This window comes from Triticum aestivum, chromosome 2A (genome assembly GCF_018294505.1).
Source record: "Triticum aestivum cultivar Chinese Spring chromosome 2A, IWGSC CS RefSeq v2.1, whole genome shotgun sequence".
In the NCBI taxonomy this organism is placed as follows: Eukaryota; Viridiplantae; Streptophyta; class Magnoliopsida; order Poales; family Poaceae; genus Triticum; species Triticum aestivum.
This window is the reverse complement of record NC_057797.1, coordinates 13,851,870-13,858,084: the sequence shown is the minus strand read 5'-3', so window position 1 is coordinate 13,858,084 and position 6,215 is coordinate 13,851,870. Positions and strand designations below refer to the sequence as shown.

Here is a 6,215-nt window from a genome sequence, read left to right as displayed (position 1 = left end):
GCAGGGGACACGATATTTTACCCAGGTTCGGGCCCTCTTGATGGAGGTAAAACCCTATGTCCTGCTTGATTAATATTGATGATATGGGTAGTACAAGATTAGATCTACCACGAGATCAGAGAGGCTAAACCCTAGAATCTAGCCTATGGTATGATTGTATCACTACAAGAAATCTGTTAATCCATGACGGATTTCTGGTGACGTTCTTGAAAACCATCACAGATACAGCCGCGGTCCCTGCGGGTCGTCACAGAAATCGTCACGAATCAATAAGATGCGAATGGCCACTGAAATGATGCCCCATTATGACGGACAATGAAAGACTGTCATGGAAACTGTCATGGACAGACCATATGAACCTAAGCTGGACCGTCACCGATGGCTCATGCTGATGTGGCATGTATCCGGTGTGACGCGTATGCTGAATCCTGATTGGTCAATCCTCCCTTCTCGTGGATCGCGCATCACAACCGTCCACTCCCTCAGATCGCACGGTAGGCACATGGCCCAACCGTCGTTGACCGCCTCCGCCACCGCTGCTCCCCATCTTCTTCTCCATCCTCCATCCCCCAATTCAATCTTATCCATCTTCCTCTCCCTCGTCCCCGCCACCACCGGCAACCTCGGTGCCCCTCTCCCTAACCGCCACTGCCCCCACCCTCTCCCCCATCCCCCGCTCTCACCTTCTGTCCTTAAACTAGGCGGCCCCCAGAACGAGAAGGTTGAGGCGCTTCCCGATTTGTGGCGGCTGCTTCCGAATCTGCCGAGCAGCGCAAGAGGTCGGCTCCTTCTCCGCGTTGTTCTGCGCCAAGGTTGGCCTCCCCTTCCTTTTCCGCGTGGTCCATGGCGCTAACCCCAGACGGGACCGCCTCTCGGTTCCCAATCCCACCCCTAAATCGATGGATGGATCTCCATGGCTGATGTATTTTCCTACTGCTTTGGTTGGTCGCAGGTGAGGCACTCAATACCGTGGCCGGATGGAGGTTGGGTGATTTCCTTCCCTGACCTCGCCGCCTAGCCACTCCACCGCGAGCTTCTCGCCCCCAGGTTGTTCTTCCCCTGCTCACTCCCTCCCTCTTCCTCTCCATGGATTGGTTGCTGCTGCATGCTTCTGCTCAAGTACCAGTCATCTCTTGCGTTGGTGCTTCTGCTGTGTGGATTTGTTGATATTGTTGATATTGCTTAGCTAGTGTGGATGACTAGATGTGGGTGCGTGACTGTGCTAACATATTAGAATATTTTCAAATAAAAATAACAATTAGTGCTTAAGTAATAATTTATGGGTTGAGTTCTGCGCATAGTTAAATGTAGCAGCAGCATACAGTTTTCACAGTGCGGTGCACACTGCCGAGCATGCATTTTTGTATGTAGAAATCTCAAATCTTTGTAACACAACACTTGCTGGCATTGGGTAAATGACTTGCCTTCCATTAACTATTGTCTTTCATTTTATAAAAAGAAAAAAGATTATCTCTTGCGTGCAAATGTACTCTGTGAGTTAATAATACATCCACGTGTATGTGTAGTTCATTGGGCCTGTAGCTCACTAGTTTGTGTTTCCCCTGTAATGTTTACCTCTGCTATCATGATGAATTTGGCTTTGTAGTCCGGTCCTTGACATATAGTTCTTGTTTGAAGAATTAGTATTTTAAAATTTTAGTGCCCACGTAACATCAGTACCTTGGAATATACTGCTTGTTGGAAGGATTAACATTTTATATCCTGAACATTTATTATTGCAGCTGCTCTTTAGCTACATAGCTACATAATAACAAATCTGACTTGAACTTTATATGTTTATATTACATGGCAAGTTGATTGTGTAGCCTATGTACAGAGAAGCTAAGGTGTAGATAAGTTCAGAAAGGTGTCTCGTTTGGCTAGAGTGTGATGAAGTAGTGTGGAATTGCTCTGTACCTTTTATACATTTGTGCGTGGAATCTGTTATTAATCTGTACAACATCAGCACTAGTAATTTAATGGTATCGATTCAGTATCTTAACTACTGGGCCACCAGTCAGCCATGAATCTTTGTCTGTACAACATCAATAGTGAAACTTTTATATTATTGCAGTATCTCGACAACATAAGTACTACCAAGCATGTATATTTTTCTGTAGAAACGACTTCTTCCATTAACTATAGTCCTGCATTTTTCTAGAAAAATAGTCTGATCTCTTGCATGCAAATGTTCTCTGCGATACTAATACATCCATGTGTATGGGTACTACTGGGGCCTGTAGCTCACTAGTTTGTGGTTCCCTGCAATTATTTACCTCTGCTATCATGCTGGTTTCGGCTTTGTAGTAAGGTCCTCGACATACTTCTCGTTCAAAGAATTAGCACTTTAAAATTTTAGTTTGCCTACATAACATCAGTACCTTGGAATATAGTTCCTGTTGGAACGATTAACATTTTGTATTCTGCACATTTGTTATTGCAGCTGCTCTTTAGCTGTATAACATCAAATCTGGACTTGAACTATAAATATTTAGATTATATGACAAGTTAATTGTGCTACTTTTTATTCGCCGGTGTTAGTTACTATGAAGTAGCTGACTGGAGCCAACGATGGATGCTTAGCCTCTAGTTATAAGGATTCCCTGCTGCTGCTTTTGCTACCTCTTCTGTTCCCTGAATGAATGGTCCTGCTGCTTTCTCACATGCGGTTTCTGTTTCTCTTTTTCTTGGATAGTGTTCTTCTCTCTTAGAATCATAGTCTGGTCAGGCTGCTTGTGCTGTCAAATTTGAACTACTTATTAGGGTTGATTTCTATGCCACTAATGCCTACTGCCTTCTCCACGCATCTAGCGGAGTACAAGACGTCCTCCTCCTCGATGCAGCCATTCCCAACGAGCTCTCTTTGCCGGAAGAGGTGCAGAAGCAAGTCCAGCACCCCCTTCGCCCCTGCATCCTGTCCTACATCGCCTGGACGAGCTCACTGATGGTTGCATCCTTACCTCCTAGCGTGGTGAGCCTCTCCCCACTTTACCCCAAATCTAGATGATACTTGCAATCTGAATACATATTATGTTTCGGTTCAGTTTAGAGGCAGATTCAGTTGTTGGGATGAATATGTGAGCTTGATTAGTTGCTGACGGTTTAGGGCAAGCTAATGCGGATCCACACAATATAATATAGCTATTTTTTCTAACATGCACCGTTCTTCATGTTGCTTTCCTATTGATCTTTTGGGAGTTAATTTGGAAGTTCCAGCATGTTAGATATAAATTCAGCTGCAACAGTGTATCTTGCTAGAATGGACTTGTCTTACAGATGCGTGTATGTAATACGTACTTGAGAGAGAACCTAAAAAACTGTACTTTTATCATCAGCATCTTAGAACTTTAAGTGTATATTTTGTTTATATTGCTATATGCTATTATTGTTACTTGGATTTTTATTTCCTGTCAAGTAACTATATTTTTGCTTGAACAGATGTGGACTTTAATTATGCTCCTGTTGTTTTCTAGTCAAATAAGCACAGTGGAGTTTACTACCAACTCTTGATCTATGTATGCTCATCATTCCTTTTTGTTGCCATCCAATGTTTGTTTTCACACGAATGATTTTGTTTCACTACTTTGCATCATGGCAGAGAAAAAATATAGAACTTGATAACTTGTAGTAAGCTACTTCTAGTTTCTACTTCTATTTTATCCTACTGACTATACTATTTTATAGTGTGACATATTTTTCATCATGTGGCATATATTGGTTTATGGGAGCATTTTCAACAACAAAGATATGACGAGCGGATCCACGGCCAGGAATGCGGGGTCCCTTGGTTGTACGACGAGCATTGTGCGTTGCTTGATGGGTGTGGTGCTGGCTGTAGAGTAGCATAGTGTTCTCTAAGGCATGCCTGTGGAATTAATCTTTTTTGGGTTCTTTTTTTGCTCCTGTACAGGTGTATCTTGGCTGTGTTTATGTCATTTTTTTGTTTTTAAGGATCTGAGCATATATTTTCTGTTAAATTATTATTGGCTTCAAATTTCCATGGACCAAGAGAAATCTATGATGGGCTAATGTCATGGACTGAGAAATTAGTGGGCCTTTCTTGAAATTAATGGACCTAAATTCAAATTGGCTTGATTACCATATGGGCCACCACTCTTGGAGAGTTGAAATTTAGTGGGCCAAAATTTTAGATGGGCTGATTACAACATGGGCTGCCACGTCAGATCCATGTCAGATGATGACGTGACAGACAAGCTAACACCGTTATGAGCATGGCAGTTAACAGCCATCGATGACGGTTAAAAACCGTCATGGTCCGTGACGGTTTTCGATGATCCGTCATGGAGCATGCTGTGGTTAAATTATGACGCGATATACATGACAGAATTCAAATCCGTCACGCATGCCCCTCGATGACGGACTTGCGCAAGTCCATGACAGACCGAAACCGTCATGTATTAACAGATTTCTTGTAGTGTATGTTGTGATTATTGTCCTACCCTAGTAGAAAAGGGGGCAACGGTCCAGGCCGGGTCAGCCCATTAGTCCCGGTTCAGTCTAGAACCGGGACCCATGGGGCATTGGACCCGGTTCATGAGCCCAGGGGGCCGGCCGGGCCACGTGGGCCATTGGTCCCAGTTCGTCTGGACCTTTTGGTCCCGGTTGGTGGGACGAACCGGGATCAATGGCCTTGCTCCTGGCTCACCACCATTGGTCCCGGTTGGTGGCATGAACCTGGTCCAAAGGCTCCCCTTTAGTCCCGGTTCATGCCACCAACCGGGACCAATGAGGTGCCTATATATACCCCCTCGCATAAGAGCAGAGCACACTGCTCTGTTTTTTTGGCCGAGGGGGAGAGGGCTTGGTGGTGCTCTAGCTCACCTCCTATGCACACAAGGTGTTCGATGGAATGCCCGAGCCACACTACTTAAGCTTTCTCCTCTCCAAGCTCGACCTTCAAGCTCCATTTTCCTCACGCCCCGTCCCCGTCTTCACCGTCGTCGTTCACCCGCGCCGAGCTCATCGCCGGCACCACCGTGGTGAGCCTCTTGTTCTTATCTTCTTTTTTAAAGGAAAAAATATTCTTACTTGTATGTTTACATAGATACTTGTATTATTTTCTTACTTTTATTATTGCATCTTATATAGTGCGATGGTTTTGGTATCTGCCCCCGTCGGCCCTCGTCCTGTCTATGATTCGGATGTGGTATATATATTATCTTTATAACTATTGGTTCATTTATTGTTTATGAAAATTATGCCGACCAACGTGACATAGATTTTATTTATGTAGGATGTATGTGAATCGGAAATTCCAACCGACCCTATTGTCGAGAGGTTAAATTTAGTTGAAGAAGAAAACAATTTGTTGAAGGAAAAAATAAAAAAAAATTAAGGAGGAGAAGATGATATTGGAGTTGCATGTTGCGGATGTCGTCGGTGATCACAAGATCAAGATGGATGCAATGCGCTTGAAGATTAGAAAGATTAGAAAATATGCCATTCATACCAAGGCTTGGTATCATTATGCCGTTGGATCAATTGTTACCTTGGTTGCGATTATGATTGCATTTGTTTTCGCATTGAAATGTTTTACATAGTTTCAATGTATGGTTTAATTTATTAGATGCTCTGGAGAGCTATATGTTGTTACATGAGAACTATGTATGTACTTTGGTTTTAATGGGATGATGAACTTCTATTAATTTGGACACTTAATTATATATAACGCACGCAGATAATCGGCAATGGATGTACGGTGACAGACACACCTCTGAGTACATTAAGGGCGTGCATGAGTTTCTCGATGCGGCTGAGGCAAACAAGCAGAATGGTTTTATTTGTTGTCCATGCACTGAATGTGGGAATATAAGGTCTTACTCTAACCAGAAAATCCTTCACTCCCACCTGCTTTACAAGGGTTTCATGCCACACTATAATGTTTTGACGAGGCACGGAGAAATAGGGGTTATGATGGAAGACGGCGAAGAAGAAGAGTACGATGACAACTATGTGCCCCCTGAATATGGTGATGCTGCAACGGGGGGGGGGGGAGCTGGTGAAGATCAAGAGGAACCAGACGATGTGCCCAATGATGTTGCAACGGGTGAAGCTGCTGAAGATCAAGTGGAACCAGACGATGTGCCCGATGATGATGATCTCCGCCGGGTCATTGTCGATGCAAGGACGCAATGCGAAAGTCAAAAGGAGAAGCTGAAGTTCGATCGCATGTTAGAGGATCACAAAAAAGGGTT

The 6,215-nt window shown here is 43.8% G+C and overlaps 1 long non-coding RNA gene across 2 annotated transcripts; it reads left to right on the top strand.

The window, feature by feature from the left end:
• Positions 1-519: 519 nt before the first annotated feature.
• Positions 520-3,980, top strand: LOC123186981 (uncharacterized). 2 transcript variants are annotated; one of them, XR_006493762.1, is made up of 4 exons: positions 520-812; positions 953-2,971; positions 3,439-3,515; positions 3,685-3,980. It is a non-coding gene; the product is annotated as an uncharacterized lncRNA (long non-coding RNA). The 2 variants fall into 2 exon arrangements; XR_006493761.1 differs by lacking the exon at positions 3,439-3,515 and having other exon boundaries at positions 539-812.
• The last annotated feature ends 2,235 nt before the right edge of the window (positions 3,981-6,215 follow it).